Genomic DNA, 20,885 nt, shown 5'->3' with positions numbered 1-20,885 from the left:
TTACCATTGGTTATTCACTACATTCCTATAGAGCCCTTGCCTCACACAGTTTCTCTACACTCAACTCACCTGGCCCAACTCATTAGAGACTTAACAGCTGAACAGGTTTGGGTGTGCCAGCTGTAGCAAAAATTCAGTGTGCAGGCATAGGGTCCACAAGACTGGAGCCTTGCCGATAACCATTGTTCATCAGGCTCTGGTGTTCATGACAGGATTCAAACCTTGCATACACAGGGAATCAAATTTGTGTTCTTTTTACTTGTCTGAAAAAGGAAAAGGTTTTCAAGTGGACAAGGCCTTCACTCCTGAAGCAACATAGGGTTAACAAGTAGTCAGGGGAGGAAGGGGGCCATAAAAGCTTGTAGGCAGTATTTCAAAACATGAGGATATCTTGTTACACATGATTTAACCTGCCACTTTGGAGTCCATACATAGTGCATTGAGCCTTACCAATTCGCGTGCACTCAACAATACACGAAGGTATAAACATGGCTCCTTACTTGTTAAGACAGACATCGGGGCACCACAGATCAATACTGTCAAATTCTATTGGATGGTATGTTCACGCTTGAGTCACCATGTGCCTTAACCAGCAGAACAAGCAGCGTGAACAATATCAGGACTGGGAAGTAGCACCCTGGAACAGGTACACCAGACAAAAAAAAAGGGCTTGACTGCAAATGGTGGTGGGTGCCGTCGTCGGTCATGTGGACAAGTCTGGCAACAACCATGCAGCCATCTTAGACAACCTGAGCTGAAGGAACATGCGCAAAGGCAGCAGATTGCGCATAATGGACGCTGAAATGGAGGCCCCGTAGAACCGAAGGCGGGACCTAAGCGCTTTTTACTGTAATCTGATTGGTTGCGGTGGTAGTGTCGCGGAATATCCCGGGCTTCTGCACATTGTTTGGGGTTGTGTTGTGTGGCTGAAACTAACGGCAAATTCTTAATCATTCTGTAATTGTGATATTGTATTCGATTCCTTAACCATAAGGAGTTGGGTACGCACGTAGTACTCGTCGCTGGCTTTCAAGTCGCCTTTGGTACGACGGGAGCAAGGAAACAACACCTTTCCTCGGAACGACGGTAAGTCGCTAGCTGGGAGACGTGCGGACATCGAGTGTGTGGTCTTGCGGGAACCTCAGGCTGCATTTTGCTGAATGATTAAATCAAGCAAATTCAGCGCCAAGCATGGAGATAACCAAGTGGACATTTGCGTCGGTAATAGAAGAGATTATATCTAACTTTAGTTGCAGTTCTCTTTAGTTAATAAAAGGTTTTGGTTAAGGTCACGTTCGTTTTTGGTTTGCAGGCGCTGCGTTTTTGCCCAAGCCCCGTGGTCCATTTTGTCCTGTGACCAATACCATAGCTAACCGAGGAGCTAATTTGTTAGCTCCCAAGTATTCATACTCGGGAACTAGCTAGTTGCCTGATATGGTTAGTGATGCTGTTTAAGTTTGTAAATAACGAAACTGTTATAACGTTATTGCTGCACATGGAGAGGAAAAACTCGGTATCCTGGTGACTTTGTAGTTACTAGATAATATTTTGAACCAGACCAGTTAGTCAGCTTTGGCTGGCAGTGAACTTTCTTATTGATAGCTAGCTATTTAGCTAGCATGTAAGTACATAGGCTAGTTACTTCCGTTCGAGTTGTTTTGTAGATGTACTCACGGGCTAGTTAGATGTTTTGCCAGAAGCTCATCAACACTTATTTGATCGCTTTTTAAAAAAAAAAAAAAAGCTTCGAATTGGTTCATCTCTCAAACTAACAGGTCATATACATCTAGCATGTTGTTGGTGATAGAAGTATCACAGGTTTTGTAAATTCAGTAACATGAAGTGAGTACCTGAATTTGCTCCACAGTCCCCTTAGATGATGCTCTTCTGATGCTTTGTTAATGCCCCCGGCTCGATCGAACTCGAATATAATGCCATTTTATAAGGTATTGCATCACCTGAGTGTTTAGTTATTACAAAGTAAGATATATCCAGTCAACCTCTTTTATAACTCGAGCAATATGTGTGTGTGTTTTTGTTTTGTTTTTTTAGTGAGAGAACCACAAGACTCCACAAGTATCAAGATGATTCTGCTGAAGTGGATGTTGAAGCTCTAGATATATACACCATGGTATGTTATTTAAGTAATTCAATTCTGACTTTTTCCTCATGTATCTGTGTACATTGATTAAAATAATGGTGCCCTGATTCCTGTTAACAGTAAAATGATGTTTGGTTAAGTGATGTAGCCACAGAAAGCCTTACTTGGTTGGCTGAGACTCAGAAGCCTTATCTTCTGTATAGGAGAAACTGTAATGAACTTTGTCAACACCACATTCTGAAAAAATTTAGTTAATAGTGTGTCGAACTAACTTATCCACTCTCTTAAAAAAATCAGCTTGGCTGTATTCATGTTGTTAGTTTCTCAGGGTGGCATGTCCTGTGTGAATTTAAAGTGCAATGTTTTATATTGCTGCTGTAGCTGTTAATTATTATAATCGCCATTCACACTCCTTGGTTTGTGTTATTTTCTCATGTAACTATGTAAATCCTAGCAACTATATTTGAAGACTCAATGCATGCGTCATTCTATTGGTGCATTTAAAAAAAAAAAAAAAAAAAAAAAAAAACAAAAGCTAATGTGCATTCAAATGGTAGTACTTCTTTTATGATATACACTTAAAGTGCACCTATTGTGGTTTTTTAAATATTACCTTTCATGTGGTGTTTGAGCTAAAATGGTAAATGGCGTACTTGTATAGCGCTTTTATCCAAAGCGCTTTACACTGTGTCTCATTCACCCATTCTCACACACTCACACACCAATGGTAGCAGAGCTGCCATGCAAGGTGTAAACTTGCCATTGGGAGTAGCTTGGTGTTCAGTGTCTTGCCCAAGGACACTTGGGCATGTGGAGTCATGTGGGCCAGGAATCAAACCACCAACCCTACGATTAGTGGACACCCTGCTCTACCACCTGAGCCACAGCCTCCCCTAGAGCTGTTTGTGAATGTAAAAACATCTGCAAATTTTCAGAAAAATCAAAGAGCACATTATTGACTCCAGAAAGAAGGACCTGATTCTGAACAGCTGAACTGAGTTGTTAGTAATTCCAGACTTTATGTCCTGTACTAACCTAGGTAGGTTTTTAACTAAAAGCCCCGCCTCTGTTCTTCATTGGCTCTTCGCTTACAGCGGTAGACCAATCACAACAGACTAGGACATCTGACCAATCAGAGCAGAGTATGCTCTCTGAAAAGAGGAGTTTAGAATGAATCACTGAACAAGTAATTTGTGACTGGGGTGGAATGCTGCAATTTAAATTATGAGAACATTAAAATGTTTTTTGACCTTGGATGTATGTGAATCTATTGTATGCAGCCTTTTTAAAACAAAATTAGGCACATTTTAAAACTTCAAATTTAGGTGCGCTTTAAATAAACACACAAAACAAATAAAATCTTTTAACATACATTTTAAGATATTGCACTACATGTTATATAAGATTATGTATTATAAAAAACAAAATTATACTTTTAGTGATGAATAATCCCCGACAGATTATAAAGCCAGAATGACATTCTCAGTTTGTCCAATTTAACTAGTAATTCTGGATTGAACAGCCTCCAAGTAGTAAAACATTCCTTCAGAATATTAATTTCACATAACTGCCAACCTGCACAAAGTCCAACAAATTCCAACCATTTTTTTCCAGCAAAGGGGATATTTGTTCTATTTTTGTAATTATTCTAGTTATATTATCATATTAAGCTCTCAAAAATCAATTTTGATTTAACAGATGACTGTTACAGGCTGGGGATGGGATTAAAAAAACTTTGTACACACAACAGCTTTTTTTGACTTTGACTTCCTTTTTAAATCAAATCTTGAGTCATTAGTGGATTGGAAAAATGTGTTTTTCTAGCCAATTTCTTTTTTATGATGTGCTCAACAGAAAACAGGAGGTAGTGCTCTTGTCCTTTTCTTACTATACCCATCAGCCATAACATTAAAACTACTGACAGGTGACGTGAGCAACGTTGATCATGTCATAACAATGGCAGCTGTCAAGGGGTGGAATATGTTAGGCAGCAAGTGAGCAGTCAGTTCTCGAAGTTGATGTGTTAGGAGCAGGAAAATTAGGCAAGCGTAAGTATCTGAGAGAGTAGCCCTTCAGGTCCATTCCTGCAGAAGAGCTACTGTAGTACAACTTGCTGAAAAAGTTCATGCTGTCTATGATAGCAAGGAGTCAGAACATAGTGCATTGTAATTTGCTGTGTAGCTGCTGACTGGTCAGAGTGCCTATGCTGACCCCTGTCCACTGCCAAAAGGGCCTACAATCGGCATGTGAGCATCAGAACTGGACCATAGAGCAATAGGAGAAGGCGGTCTGGTCTGATGAATCATGTTTTCTTTTACATCATGTGGATGTCCGGGTCAGTGTGCGTCACTTTCCTGGGGAAGAGCTGGCACCAGGAGGCATGATGAGAAGACAAGCCGGCGGTGGCAGTGTTCTACCTCTGGGCAATGTTCTGCTGGGAAAGCTTGGGTCTTTGCATTCATGTGGATGTTTTTTTTTGACTCGTACCACCTACCTAAGCATTGTTGCAGTACAAGTACACCACGTCATGGCACCAATATTCCCTAATGGCAGTGGCCTCTTTCAGAAGGATGATGCACCCAGCCAAACTGCAAAAATTGTTCAGGAATTATTTCTGAAACATGACTGAGTTCAGGGGGCCTCCACATTCCCCATATCTCAAGCTGATGTAGCATTTGTGGGATGTGCTGGACAAACAAGTCCAATCCATGGAGGCCCCATCTTGCAGCTTACAGGACTTAAAAGATCTGATGCCAACGTCTTGGTGCCAGAAACCACAGAACACCTTCAGAAATCTTGTGGAGTCCATGCCTTTATGGGTCAGAGCTGTTTTAGCAGCACAAGGGGGACCCACACAATGTTAGGCAGGTGATTTTAATGTTATGGCTGGTCAGTCTGGTTAATTTTGCTAGCTAGTTTTTGATTGTGTGTATTTTTAATTATATTTCACTCTCATTTGGTATGTAAATATCTAAATGCATTTACATTTTCATGCATACCTTTTCTTTTGGAATTGTTCAACTAGCTTTATTGCATCAATTGTGTAGTTCACACTACACAACTTTCAATATCAGCAGATCGCTGTGATGTTCACACTACACGACTTGCTGTTTTGTAATCGGGAGTCATGAAGTCATTGTGGTATTCACAGTACGTGATTGTTTGGTGACGGGGGGGTCACACACTACACAATCTGACCACGACTGTGTCGCCAAATGACTCTATCTGGTGTCCAAACTACGTTTTGTCACAAACTCGGGCGAGAAGTGACACGGATACATGACGCGCAAAACAGTCGTTTATTTGAAGATGGACATAGGACAGAAGGCGATGCGAGTTGTTTGCGTGATGATTTGTGCTGAAGAAACCCAAAAAAGAAAGTAGGTGAAAGAATGGATTAGCACACGTGGGCAGCAGTGATTGTGTTAAAAAGTTGTACAGCTTTGCCCCTTCGTGCTTCTGCCATAGGTTTTGTGGGTTTCCCTTTTTCACGGTAACCTCACCCCATGCCTTGCTCTCTCATTGGCTGTAGCTCGTTGCTGCAATCACTGCCAGTGACAACACTTTTCACACCACAGGATGTGGAGTTGCCCAACAGCTCCATATATTCACTATGCCAAATGTCTGCGTGGCGTCACTGATGCGTCTTTGAGTAGTTCACACACAACGATTGACTGCCAATTGGCGAGTGCCGATTGCGTGCTTAGTTGCTTCCCGATCACAGGGTTTTTGTCGGCGAGCTCAGTAACTTGCAAATCAGGCTTAAAGTCGTATAGTGTGAACTAGGCTTTACTTGAACTTACCGTTGCAATGTCATAACCAAAGCATTTTTCAGCTCTTCACCAGCATTTTTTGCTTGTTGATGTATTAAGATATGTGGGGGTATTACATACAGTATCTCACAAAAGTGAGTACACCCCTCACATTTTTGTAAATATTTGATTATATCTTTTCATGTGACAACACCGAAGAAATGACACTTTGCTACAATGTAAATTAGTGAGTGTACAGCTTGTATAACAGTGTAAATTTGCTGTCCGCTCAAAATAACTCAACACACAGCCATTAATGTCTAAACCGCTGGCAAAAAAAGTGAGTACACCCCTAAGTGAAAATGTCCAAATTGGGCCCAAAGTGTCAATATTTTGTGTGGCCACCATTATTTAACAGCACTGCCTTAACCCTCTTGGGCAAGGAGTTCACCGGAGCTTCACAGGTTGCCTCTGGATTCCTCTTCCACTCCTCTGTGACGACATCACGGGGTGGGTGGATGTTAGAGACCTTGTGCTCCTCCACCTTCTGTTTGAGGATGCCCCACAGATGCTCAATAGGGTTTAGTCCATCACCTTCACCCTCAGCTTCTTTAGCAAGGCAGTGGTCGTCTTGAAGGTGTGTTTGGGGTCGTTATCATGCTGGAATACTGCCCTGCGGCCCAGTCTCCGAAGGGCGGGGATCATGCTCTGCTTCAGTATGTCACAGTACATGTTGGCATTCATGGTTCCCTCAATGAATTGTAGCTCCCCAGTGCCGGCAGCACTCATGCATCCCCAGACCATGACACTCCCACCACCATGCTTGACTGTAACCAAGACACACTTGTCTTTGTACTTCTCACCTTTTTGCCGCCACACATGCTTGACACCATCTGAACCAAATAAGTTTATCTTGGTCTCATCAGACCACAGAACATTGTTCCAGTAATCCATGTCCTTAGTCTGCTTGTCTTCAGCAAACTGTTTGCGGGCTTTCTTGTGCATCATCTTTAGAAGAGGCTTCCTTCTGGGACGACAGCCATCCAGACCAATTTGATGTAGTGTGCGGCGTATGGTCTGAGCACTGACGGGCTGAACCCCCACCCCTTCAACCTCTGCAGCAATGCTGGCAGCACTCATACGTCTATTTCCCAAAGACAACCTCTGGATATGACGCTGAGCACATACACTCAACTTCTTTAGTCGACCATGGCGAGGCCTGTTCTGAGTGGAACCTGTCCTGTTAAACCGCTGTATGGTCTTGGCCACCGTGCTGCAGCTCAGTGTTAGGGCCTTGGCAATCTTCTTATAGCTTAGGTCAGTGGTTCCCAAACTTTTCCAGGGCAAGGCCCACCAAATGGCATTAACATTTGACCGAGGCCCCCCTTTTGCAAGATGTTTTTAAAACACATTAAAAATACAGACTTCTGAATGTATCCCCCTTTTTTTATTAGTAATTACATCTTGCATCTTTACATTACATTAGGAATTGATTGTGTGTGTGTGTGTGGTTGTCTGAGAGTGAGAGAGAAAATAATGTATTTATTTATTTTTCACACCAAATTGTTGAGGCCCCCCTGGTGGCTCCCACTTTGAAAACCACTGGCCTAGGCCATCTTTATGTAGAGCAACAATTCTTTTTTTCTTTTTTCAGATCCTCTTTATTTTTTGCCATGAGGTGCCATTTTGAACTTCCAGTGACCAGTATGAGGGAGTGTGAGAGTGCTGACACCAAATTTAACACACCTGCTCCCCATTCACACCTGAGACCTTGTAACACTAACAAGTCACATGACACCGGGGAGGGAAGATGGCTAATTGGGCCCATTTTGAACATTTTCACTTAAGGGTATACTCACTTTTGTTGCCAGTGGTTTGGACATTAATGGCTGTGTGTTGAGTTATTTTGAGGGTACAGCAAATTTACATTGCTACAATGTAAAGTACCGAGTGTACAGCTTGTATAAGAGAGTGTCATTTCTTCAGTGTTGTCACGTGAAAAGATATAATAAAATATTTACAAAAATGTGAGGGGTATACTCACTTTTGTGAGATACTGTATATTTAAAAAAAAAAATACATTCTAGTTTTATGTGGTAAGGTGCTGGTCTGAAATGGTCAAATTTATAAATGAAAAATTGCCACTATAGATTTCACTAGATTTTCCATTTAACACATTTTAAGGATGAGGTGTAAATACTGTGTAATGTATGCCCAATTGTAAAATTAACATTTGAAAATTACCATTTATATGATTGATGCAGGGCAAGTCTAAAGTATCTCTTTTTTATTATTTTTTTTTTTGCTGGGTGATGGTTTGCCCATTGGATGTTCAAGAAGTCGGTCACACCATTGCAGCAGCTAGTGTTGCACTGATATGAATATTGCTGGCTGATATTGATAATTTGGTGGTACGAGATCAGTCACTTACTACCCCATTCACTCACTGACCATTAGTGCCTTTTCTAGGGCAGGATGCAAGGCTTCAAATCTTGTGGTGATTACAGTTGCAGTTTTGCTATATACCTTCTTGCATTATTGTAATTCTGTAGAAGTTGTTGAGTATCATTGTATAAGCTCTTTTGAGAGTTCCCAACATCTTTAATAACTGCCATCTCAAAAAGGAGTGTACACAGTTAACATATGGTTTTATTGTAGAATAATCTGTCACTTTAAATTGAATCAACTTAAGACCATTGTATATCAAACAGTTTATCAAAGTTGCATATGGTGTAATCTGAGCTAGACATAGGGACAACCTGGCATCGGACATGGCTCAGCTGAAATCGTGGTTCTAGAACCAAAGCCATTCATACAGCCGTGCAGCTTATGCTGTTCTGAGCCCTCCTTATTGCCCAAGGTCTATAACATTGTTCCCATTCCTTGTCTGAGGAGTCTAAGATTGTTATGCCTGTGGCCATGTCTGGGAGATTTTTTCCAAGGTATGAACCGATAGATGAAACTCAGTGTTGGATTGATCTTGCTACTAAAATAGCTGTGACAGCCACCTTCAAAATGGCGGCAGCAGCAGACAAATAGGACTGGATAATGATGAGCACAACACTGAATGTGTCCCCAGGTAATGGTATACAACCCTTGTAGTCCAAAACAGCCCTAAAAGCTTTCTTTGACCAGCCCTCTGTGTTGAAAGCTTCAGCTAACAAGCAAATTGGCATGATGCATGCGCTTTGGGCCCTAGAATGTGCCCCATTGACTCTAAACTGCACTCCCTACCACTAAAGGGTCCTGCAGAGCCTGCTCATGAAAGGCAGGGGTTGCCAGTGAGACATTTGACAGCTGGAAACATTCAGTGGATACTGATGACCGAGATGTCACAGGGGTCCAGACTCCAGTCCTGTCATTGGGCTTCCAGGGCTCAAGGCCTTGTCAACCTTGGGTACCAGCAAAATCGATGTTCTGATCCAAGGCAGAATATATGTACCTTCTCTTAGACGGATGTGATTGAAAAGGTTAATCCTATGGTTCTTAATTAAAAGATTTATAAAACAAAGTGGTGTCATTCAGTTAAAGATTTGAAGGTCCTGAATTGGTTCCTAAAAGCCCTACATTTCCACATACTAAAGCCACCAGATTTAATCCATGCAGCCACATGATTGGTTTATAATTGGGTCAGTGGATCTGACTTTAATATTTCATTGCCTGTTCCACATTCTCTTTGACCCACAACACAGATTCTTTTGGGGTTTGCCCTCCAAGGACGGGCGTTCCAATTTTTAAGTTGTGCCTTACGGCTTCTCTAGTGCTACAGATGTACTCCGGATGTATTCATACAGTCTTGTCACCTCTGAAGGCCACAGACATCAGGATTCTTCTGCAATTGGAAGGCTGGCTCCTTTGCACCCCACCTGGGAGTTGGCTGTGTGACTACTACACTCAGAGCTCACGTGCCAAAATAGGCCACACAATACATTGGCCTGATTCTAGCTTCACTGAGAATGCTAGTCACCTGGTCAACATGTGGTAGATATCACTCTTTCCAGATACAACCCCAATTATGAAGAAGTTGGAATAGTATGAAAATGCCAAAAAAAAGTGTCATTTGAAAATTCATTTTACCCTGTACTATATTGAAAACACTTTTGGTGTTTTATTTTTTTAAATGGTCTGTACTTGTATAGTGCGTGTTGTTTATTCACTTATTTTTATAAAATAACCTTAGTGGGCCTACAAGGTGCTTTACGCTGTTTCCCATTCACCCAGTCACCAGTGCCAGCAGAGCTGCCATGCAAGGTGCTAGCTTGCCAGTAGGAGCAACTTGAGGTTCAGTGTCTTGCCCAAGTACACTTCGTCATGTGGAGACATGGTTCGGGAATCGAAACACCAACCCTACGATTAGTGGACAACCCACTCTTCCACCTAAGACATAGCTGCCACTTTGTGATTTAACAATACTCCAAAAAAAGTTGGGACAGTTGACTGTGTAACATCTCTTCTTTTAATAACACTTATTAAGCATTTGGGCTGTGAAGGTACTGGTTGGTTAAGTTTATCAAGCGGAATTTTCCCTCATTCATCCATTATGCATTTCTTCAGCCGCGCAACTGTATAGGTCCCTTTGTTGCCTTATTTTGGCTACATGTCTGCCGGCAGGCCATGCTAGCACCTGTGCTCTGTTTACACAACCATGCACTTGTAATCTGGGCAGAATGAGATTTGGTGTTGTCCTGCTGGAAAATGCAGGGAAGTCCCTGGAAAAGACAATGCCTGGGTGGCAGCATATATTGCTCCAAAATGTGTACACATCTTTCTGGATTAATGGTGCCCTCACAAATATGCAAGTTACCCATGCTATGGGCACTGGCACACCCCCATATCATGACAGAAGCAGGTCCAAAAACCTGACGCTGCTAACAGCTTGGATGGTCCTTTTCCTCTTTGGCGCGGAGGTTGTTCGGACCACAAAACACGATTCCACCGTGCTACTGTCCATCTCCAATGAGACCGAGCCCAGAGAAGTCGGTGGCGCTTCTGGGCAGTGTTGATGTATGGCTTCTGCCTTGCGTAGTAAAGCCTTAACTTACATCTGTAGATGCAGCGGCGGATGGTGTTGACTGACAAAGGTTTACCAAAATATTCTAGAGCTGATGTCAGGATATCCATTACGGACGCATGACAGTTGTTATTACAGTGCAGTCTGAGGGGTCAGAGATCACACGCATTCTGAAGTGGTTTTTGGCTTTGCCCTTTATGCACAGAGATTTGACTGGATTACTTGATTTTTTAAATTATGTTGTGCACTGTAGAAGGCGAAATGCATAAAAGCTTACCGATTTGTTCTTTGGGGAATGTTGTTCTCAAAGTGTTGGATTATTCACTGGCTCAGCAGTTGGCAATTTGGCGAGCCTCGGCCCATCCTTGCTCTTGTAGGTCTAGGCCTTTTTTTTGGAGGCTCCTTATATACTATGATTAGACGATTGCCTCACCTGTTTCACATCACCTTCTTATTTCAAGTTGTCACATCGCTATTAGTCCTAAATTGCCCCTGTCCCAACTTTTTTTGGAATATGTTGCATGCATCAATTTCAAAATAAATGTTTGTTCAAAAACTTTGCAGTTGATTGGGTAAAACATCAAATACCTAGCCTTTTTATGTTTTTTGTTTAAATACATCAACATACATTTTACAAATCACTGTTTTTATTAGCATTTTCCATACTGTCCCAACTCTTTTCAAATGTCAATATTTTATTGTTTGAAGTATTTAAGGGCTTTTCTGGTATCCAAATTACTAACAAGGACTAGACTTGCTGCTGAATTTTTAAAATCCCACTGCTTTTGTTTGGACTTGTCTATGATGTTTTCTAACAAATTTGTTGCTTTTAATTTCCAAAATAAAAACGTAGTAGTCTAAATTAAATCGCTGTGACAGTTACGAAGTTTGATTGAAAGCAGTAAATGCAGTGTGCATTTTAATGAACATGGTAGATCTTTGTCCCACAAGCTTCATAACACTCACTCATCCCCGCATGGAAGGAAAAAAACCTGTAAATTTTTCTTGGCCCACAGGATCCCAGTCCTGATGCCCACCTGTTGTATCAACCAGATGTCCACTTCTGCACTTGTATCCATAATACAAATCCCTGATCCAAACATTACTGCAAATTGCAGGTAAACTGCAGTTTAAACAATGCATGCTTCCATTTATGCTGTTAACACTGAGCTGTCCTGTCCAATGACACAGGCTAGGGTTTTTTTTTGTTTTTGTTTCTTTCTTTGCCAACAAATCAATCTTGGCAGCTATGTAGTGCCCAAGTATCAACAGCACAGATTTCTTGGAGTGGTACACTGTAGTGTTACTGTAGAGGCTTGATGTCTAATGCAAATCAAAATCTAAATTGCTGACCATTACAAGACTTGCTTGTGATCAGTTATTCTGTGTTGTAGGGGTGCATACTACGATTTCTCACAAATGAGGCATTCACGTTACATGATCTTTCACCTGCAGAGATCCCTGCTGCATTGTGGTGCATGAGAGCAGATGAATTTGATTTCAGCTCAGGCTCTCACAGGCTCTTTCTCATTGCTGTTCTTGCAACTGTTTGCAGGGGGATTCACACTACTGTACTGGTATTGAAGTAACGTTTTGGTATTGTGACAACCCTAGTAGTGATTTTAATCTGACATCTAACGTGACATGTGCCAAAATAATTTGCATAATCCTTCCACCCTCTCACGCACCCACCTGCCACAGTCCTCCCACTTGCTGAACCGACCCCAATCTCCCTCTAACCACTGGACTTTATCTGGTGCCCGCCTATATAATGACTCTAAAGGGAAAAGCCCCATCGAGTCCTGGGGAACCTCCCAGACTGCAATTAATAAAGCTTCTAACAATTTTTCGTCATTTCGGCTGTGAATGCTAATAAAATGATGCAATATCCTTGTGTTGGCCAGTCTAATGGCCAACAAGATCCTTGCCAGTTCTCTCTAAGAGGATCTCTAGAAGAGGGGGAGGGTGCAGCGGTGCATTTGGGATGGCCTGCGGATTCACCCATTGACATTCACAGCAAGATGCACACCACCAAATGAACATGAGTGCAAATGCTTGGCTACTAAAGATGAACCATTAGCCAGGCTGGTGTTTTCTCCACCCCCAGGTACCCTGCCATTGGGTTATGAGCTGTGTGGAAGAGCAGTTCCCTGCAGCTTTTCTGTACCAACATCTGGGTCATGGATTCTCTGGTTTGAATGTGTCTTCACTTGGTCTAATTAGGGAAAGGTTAGGTTGGACTTCTTCCTGTCGATCACTGTCGCTTGATTGAGTGGGAAATCTGTTAGGGTCTTGAGGTGAAGTGCCAGAGTGGTTCTCTCAGAAGGCCCCACACAAACACCCCATGTTTGCCCCACCACCACTCTGCCAAGGTCCTGGTCGAATGACGTACTGGAAGTTCAAGGCAGTGCAGATCTCAAACCATCCTGATAGCTGGGACCCACCCAGTTTTACGTATGCAGCAAGCTCCTGAAACCCAGGCTAATTCCCAAGATTACTGGGTGGGAAAGGTGGAGACTAACCGCCATCTTTTTGTCTGTTATACATAACCGATTGTGTGTCTCACAATTAAGTGTGTATATTCCTGTGAATACACCTCTCCTTCAGCTTTCCAAAGCCTAGTCTTCAATCAGGCTTTGATGGATCAAGGTCTGCCCGAACACTGCCCAAATCCACAAAGGCCTGATGTATACCCCCTTGAGTACTAAAAGGCACTCTGCACATCTGCTCTGGATTTGGGGAAGGGCTGTTCGACTGCAGAAATCTGGAGCATCTGACTTGCTTCAATCCTCAGACACTGCCTGTAAAGCCCCTGTTCTCTGCAGCCCCAGCAGACCTGCCTGGGCCCCACTCCAGCTCTCTGGTACCCTGGGGAGAAGGAGAAAAAGAAAAGATAAGGTTGTAGCAATACTGCAATAGGCCCACATGCCAGGATCTGAGACAGTTGCTGTCATTGTGCAAGTTGGCTCTCCCTACCATAATGGAAAGGCATGTCCAGGAGGCAGGGTCTGCCAAGCTCTGTTGAGCTGCAGGCAGTGGTAGTCTTTTCTTCCATGGTGTAGGGGTGGGAGGAGGGCCTGTAATGTCCCTGAATCTGCGCGTGTAGACGTGGTCCTCGTTGACTTGGACAGCTTCAGTCAGTGAGCCTACTTCCAATATTCTAGCTGGCAGCTAATGGACTAACTGCACCAATGTACTCACTCAATGACCATCTCTGGTCAGGCATAGTTCAGTCACAGCCAGTGTTTGCAGGAATCGTGTGTATGTTAACGGACTGTCCTTCCCCTCTGACGACGTGGATCGGAAGCACTGATTTTCCCGCAGCGATAGTCCAACTTGCTCAAGCACTGCCTACCTCACAGCAGTGTAGTCCAGCTGGGACTCAGGTGGCAGACTATGGGCAGCCAGCTGGGCTTCTCCTGTGAGGAGAGCTTGAATGCCCAGCCCCTCCTTTCGTCTTGGCCATCCTGGAGTGTCATCCTGGCCAGAGAGAAGTTTCAGAAGGGGGTGCATGTCATCTTAGCTTACAGCTCGCAACTGTTGCAATCCACACTACTCTAAGCTTGCACCACCATGATGATTTAATGGATTTTTTCCCTCCTGTTTCCTGCACAAATCAATTAAATGCTTCAAAGTTTTGAGGAAGTATATTTATTAGAATTTTTTTTTTTTTTTAATTTAACTACTAGGTGAATTGTGGCAGCCTTACTCATGGTTGGGCTGATGAGATGAACACCCTTTTACTAAGAGTATACATAGCCTATGTACTAGGGGCTGTTGCATTCAGAAGTGTTTCTTAAATCAAAGTGCTTCCTTGGTGTTTCTGTCTGTTGGACCAGATCCATAGGCATGAGTGATATGTTTGAAGGTGTGAAATTTTGCCATACATCTAGGACAGCAGACCTATTCATAAAGGAAGCTGCCAGAGTTTTTCAAAGTAGTGAAATCAGCTGTGTAAGCCAAGTTCTTGACATTCATCTCTGGGCCATAAGTAGGACTCCTAGTTAATGAATTGGACCTCAGCATTAGGAGGCTGGAAAGATATAGAACAAGTGGTGGGGCCAGTTAAGGACCAGATTATCTTTTCCCAGTAGGCTGTCTAGCTCTGCCGGGGAGAACCACAACCAGATTGACTTGGTGCAGGCAGAGAGGTCCACCTGTGCCTGGCCAATCCTTTCCCAGTGTTGGGCTACCACCTCTGCTGTGCAGATCCCACTCCCCTGGATGTGTATGCAGCCTTGACTGTGTATTAGTAGCAACATTGTAGAACCCCAGCAGACAAACTGCTCTGTCAAGCAAAGAGAGTCACTCAACCTTGTGCTGTCCTGATGGTTGTTATAAATGACTCAAAATGCTCTCTGAATGGTTCAGAACATAGCAGTATTTGAATACTGGCAAGAAGAACTTCAAACTCCGATTTAAAATTAAGCTGATTGCTGCTTTGAGGCACTTTGACCTTACACTGGGGACTGCATACCCCCAGTACCCTTGTGGCACCCAACAGCTCCCTAGCCTGAAAGAGAAGCATTTGTCGTCGTTGTATCTATCTTTTCTGAGTTCACTATGAGCCTTATGGACACAATGAGAGCAAAGGGTGAGTGTGTTTCAAAGGACCTGTTCCTTGTTGGAAGTACACAGGAGCCAGTTGACCTGATACAGCAGTCTCTGGATGCCACTGGTTATCATATGACTTTGAAATGCCTCACCATGTCATCCTGCCATCTTTTGAGCAGGACAGTAAATTATAATAGGATCCATTCTTTGGCAGCAGGCTGAAGAGGGATCCAGACCCTCGAGGCAGGTTCCTTTCTCCCAATTCACATACTTTTTAACAATGCTAACCACACCTACTGTAGAGTAGAAACCAGCACACACTCTTGGTGTGGTTAATTGGCCCATATGCAAAAATAGACATTTATCTAATGAGGGATGGGAAGGATGACTGGCCACTGGACTTTAAGTACGAGCAAGGCTATGTTGAGGAATGCAAGCCTGAAGAGTTAAACTGTCTAGATCAATTCAGGTGAACCATGTCTGGTGTCAAATTTTTCATTTCTCCATGGAGCATAATTTGCGCTGATTTCTGTACAGATTGTTGATTTTAATCTGGGGACATTGGGTCAGATTCAGCTTTGAGCCAGGATCCAAATCTTCCAGGCAGGCATGATTTGGTCACTCCCAAATTTAAAGCACATAGCTGATGCCCATTGTCATGTTTCAAGAGATTTGGACAATGTCTTCATGAGCACAAGCCCTGTAAAATGATTAGCAGTGGTTGACGTGGTACAATTTGGACTTTTACATTTTGGATTCTGGCAGTCCATCCAAAGTGTAGAAAGTGTTAACAATGGAAAGTAGAAAAAACACAAGGCGAGTACCAGTTTACCTCCCCAGACACCTAAATGACACTTATAGGTCTGAAAAGTGAAAAGCTCAATACTGTCTTGATGCATGCAGGAGAGAAGATAAAAGAATGTTTGAATGACCCTAGTATTGTGGCAAATAGTGCATCGTGCCACAAACTCACTGCATATTATCATAAATGGCAAATAATCATGCAATGTATTACCTTGAAAATACCTTGTATATATCGGTGTATTGGTGCCATCATTAAATACTCCCTAATACCAGAGATGCACCGATGTATTGGCCAATAATTGGTATCTGCAGATAAAGGCTATTTTTCACGCTATGGTCCATCGGCCAATAGTTTAAAAACATCCAATGATCAGGGCCGATTATGTCGATCAAAAGAGGGTGGGAAGACGCATTGATTTCATGCGGTGTGTAACGATGATGTGTCTTGTGTGGAATGACAACAAAACACTGCTAAAATTTTACACAGGACGCTGTAGCAGTGAAGCGAGAAGCAGTGAGTTTCGGTGGCAAGTCTTAATTTTTTTTTTTTTTTGCTGAGCTTCTCGTGCTGAATTAAAACACCTGTATTCTGTTTAAAGATTTAAATAAAGATGAGTTGACAAAGAATATATTGCATAGAAAAATATATTTGGAGAGTAGTATATATTAATGTTAAAATATTTTTAAAAACTGTTGTATATTACCAGTTTGTTGTTCAGTGATGAAGTAGAAATGCTTTTGTTTGTGGTGAGTGAATGTGAACCTAACAGGAGGTTTTTGTTTTTTTTAAGAATTCAATTAATTCTGTTAATATGAATTAATAATGTTCAGTAAGTTAAGAAATCTTACTTTAATCTTCAGAATTTAGTTAATGTTAGAGTAATGTGTTTTCTCTTTGAGACCAGTTACTCTGAAACAACTTGTTGAAATGGAGAGGTTTTTTTTTTTCCAGAATTGTGGAATTTAATCATTATTAATTTAAAATAAGCTATAAAAGGCAGAACTATTGGTATCGGCCGATATGACTTTTAATTATTTAAAAGTTACTAACACATCACTTCTGTTATGAACTACAGAATTTACACGGATACAGCATATAATGACAATAAACTCAAATTTAACTAAACCTTTTAAGCAACTCGCGGCAGCATCACTGTCGTGCTTCCGTGCTACACAAACTCCGCTTTATAAAGTTTGATCTTCTCCATGGTGTTTGATAGAAAATGCACCCCTGCCTTAGAGGACTTGGAGGTCGCACACTTTCTTCCTCAGTCACGTGACGATTCGCCTCCGTCTGATGGTGACTGAGGTCATGTTGGAATAAAAGGTAACGTTGACATAAACAGTAAACTGAAGAAAGTTATTGTCAGTGACCCTGGGTATTAGGCTAAAGCTAGCGGCATCGCACTACGTGTGTATGACGTCATGCGCAACTGACTAGGAAGCAGCGTATTCTTCCGGTTAGTAAAAAAACCGCTACTATTCCATGATATTACCTTTCTAAAATTCACACACTAGACGGTATTGCATAGTGTAAGAGTATAGTACGTCATTTGGGACACAATTTTAGTATTTACTCTCCGATGCGTGTTTTCGGAAGAGAAGTAATACAGTGAGGGGAAAAAAGTATTTGATCCCCTGCTCATTTTGTACGTTTGCCCACTGACAAAGAAATGATCATTCTATAATTTTATTGGTAGATTTATTTGAACAGTGAGAGACAGAATAACAACAAAAAAATCCAGAAAAACGCGTGTCAAAAATGTTATGAATTGATTTGCATTTTAATGAGGGAAATATGTATTTGACCCCTCTGCAAAACATGACTTAGTACTTGGTGGCAAAACCCTTGTTGGCAATCACAGAGGTCAGACGTTTCTTGTAGTTGGCCACCAGGTTTGCATACATCTCAGGAGAGATTTTGTCCCACTCCTCTTTGCAGATCTTCTCCAAGTCATTAAGGTTTCGAGGCTGACATTTGGCAACTCGAACCTTCAGCTCCCTCCACAGATTTTCTATGGGATTAAGGTCTGGAGACTGGCTAGGCCACTCCAGGACCTTAATGTGCTTCTTCTTGAGCCACTCCTTTGTTGCCTTGGCCATGTGTTTTGGGTCATTGTCGTGCTAGAATACCCATCCACGACCCATTTTCAATGCCCTGGCTGAGGGAAGGAGGTTCTCACCCAAGATTTGACGGTACATGGCCCCGTCCATCGTCCCTTTGATGCGGTGAAGTTGTCCTGTCCCCTTAGCAGAAATACACCCCCAAAGCATAATGTTTCCACCTCCATGTTTGACGGTGGGGATGGTGTTCTTGGGGTCATAGGCGGCATTCCTCCTCCTCCAAACACGGCGAGTTGCGTTGATGCCAAAGAGCTCCATTTTGGTCTCATCTGACCACAACACTTTCACCCAGTTGTCCTCTGAATCATTCAGATGTTCATTGGCAAACTTCAGACAGGCATGTATATGTGCTTTCTTGAGCAGGGGGACCTTGCGGGCGCTGCAGGATTTCAGTCCTTCACGGCATAGTGTGTTACCAATTGTTTTCTTGGTGACTATGGTCCCAGCTGCCTTGAGATCATTGACAAGATCCTCCCGTGTAGTTCTGGGCTGATTCCTCACTGTTCTCATGATCATTGCAACTCCACGAGGTGAGATCTTGCGTGGAGCCCCAGGCCGAGGGAGATTGACAGTTCTTTTGTGTTTCTTCCATTTGCGAATAATCGCACCAACTGTTGTCACCTTCTCACCAAGCTGCTTGGCAATGGTCTTGTAGCCCATTCCAGACGTGTGTAGGTCTACAGTCTTGTCCCTGACATCCTTGGAGAGCTCTTTGGTCTTGGCCATGGTGGAGAATTTGGAATCTGATTGATTGCTTCTGTGGACAGGTGTCTTTTATACAGGTAACAAGCTGAGATTAGGAGCACTCCCTTTAAGAGTGTGCTCCTAATCTCAGCTCGTTACCTGTATAAAAGACACCTGGGAGCCAGAAATCTTTCTGATTGAGAGGGGGTCAAATACTTATTTCCCTCATTAAAATGCAAATCAATTTATAACATTTTTGACATGCGTTTTTCTGGATTTTCTTGTTGTTATTCTGTCTCTCACTGTTCAAATAAATCCACCATTAAAATTATAGACTGATCATTTCTTTGTCAGTGGGCAAACGTACAAAATCAGCAGGGGATCAAATACTTTTTTCCCTCACTGTAAGTAAATGTTTTCCGTGTCACGTGCAGACCAACTAATAAACTGATTTTCATAATCAGTTGTTATCGATTAGTTGTTGCAGCCCTAATGCTCTCATCCACAAGCATATGTGATTAAATGATTTTCATTAAAATAATTTCCACATGACATAAGTCCAAATGAATGCACACCATAACTGATTAAAACTTATTCACATTGTTTATTGTGAGATTTTAACATGCCCCTGTAGTGCACAGTGTGAACGCAACATCCAGTGTTAACAGCCTTGTTGTTGGTGATGAGGATGATGGGAAATATTAAAATAAAATGTAGCTAACAACACAAGGCTGTTTTTTGCTGACTTGTTATATTGATAGTTATAGCTAAATTGCTAGCTACAATATATGTGGAATGTCGTTAGTTGGATTACAACGTATCTTACCTCCTTCTGAGTGCATGATTTTTTATGTTGTTTTTACAGTCTCTCTCTGACCATCAGTGCAAAATATTCTGCTGGGCAGCACTTTTTTTCATCTACAAAACTACCTGTGCTCTCCCAGTCAAATGGCAGTAATCAAGCATTGTTCTATGAGGCAATAGTTGGGCAATTACTAACTTTGGCAGTGGAGGGGGGCTTTTAGTATTTTATTTATTTTATTTTTTATTACAAACAAAATGTTTCAGTTCATCATGGTATATATTTTTCGGGTTTGTAATTGCAGTTCTGATTATTGGGAACTATAGCCCCACCCCACCCCCAGGAAACTATTCCCCCAAGTGCTCCATGGCTACTAAGTCACTGCTCTGCAAAATCATTCTAATACATATTACTCTGCCATTTACTCGTCGTTTATGGTTTGGCAGCATTGATGGATCCACTCTATTCAAACTCTGTTCTTAGACCACCCAACATATAATACTAAAATGAAAGTTTTATTTCCTGAACTTCTGGATAGTTTTCGCTTGTATTGCAGATGGACGTTATACTTGCAGTTCAGTTTTTGTTTATTTGGAAACTCACGTTTTTATTTTATTCAGTTAATGACTGTTTTTTCACTGATGGTTTTAGTTTTCGTTAATGATATTTGCAAGTCTGACAGGCAGTCGAGGGGTAAAGGTGTTGCACATGCCCCAAACTCACGTTCTCTATCCGTTATGAGAATTGTCGATTTTCATATGATATACTGTGAAACCGGTATACTGCTGCAACCCTGTTAGTAGCTCACCTTTGTGGTGCAAATGCTTGCACAGAGCACTGTGAATAATGCATGTCTCATGCCAGTCTGCATGACTAAAATTCATTGGATTTGTTATACTTTATTTTTCTTTTGTGCAGTTCTTCGTAGTGGTGAATAGCAACGATTCCACTGATGTGCTCTGGATGAAGTTCAGTGAGTACTGTGCTTATTTGGTACTTAAAAAAAATGTATCATTAACACATGTAGTAGTTTAATATGTGTAAATTGCCTTT

At 42.0% G+C, this 20,885-nt stretch overlaps 1 protein-coding gene across 5 annotated transcripts in view; it reads left to right on the top strand.

Annotated features, from left to right (window-relative positions):
• Window positions 1–126: 126 nt before the first annotated feature.
• znf1035 (zinc finger protein 1035) overlaps window positions 127–20,885 on the top strand; it is a 34,476-nt gene continuing 13,717 nt past the window's right edge. The window contains exons 1-5 of one of the 5 annotated variants that reach the window (XM_053622715.1): window positions 127–1,086; window positions 2,053–2,131; window positions 11,881–11,982; window positions 17,443–17,549; window positions 20,751–20,805. The gene's annotated coding sequence lies outside the window, so the exon portion shown is untranslated. The other 4 variants (XM_053622724.1, XM_053622706.1, XM_053622697.1 and 1 more) reach the window with 4 other exon arrangements.

Source organism: Ictalurus furcatus, chromosome 1 (assembly GCF_023375685.1).
Source record: "Ictalurus furcatus strain D&B chromosome 1, Billie_1.0, whole genome shotgun sequence".
Lineage (NCBI taxonomy): Eukaryota > Metazoa > Chordata > Actinopteri > Siluriformes > Ictaluridae > Ictalurus > Ictalurus furcatus.
The sequence above is the reverse complement of the archived record's forward strand: the minus strand, read 5'-3'. Positions and strand labels throughout refer to the sequence as shown.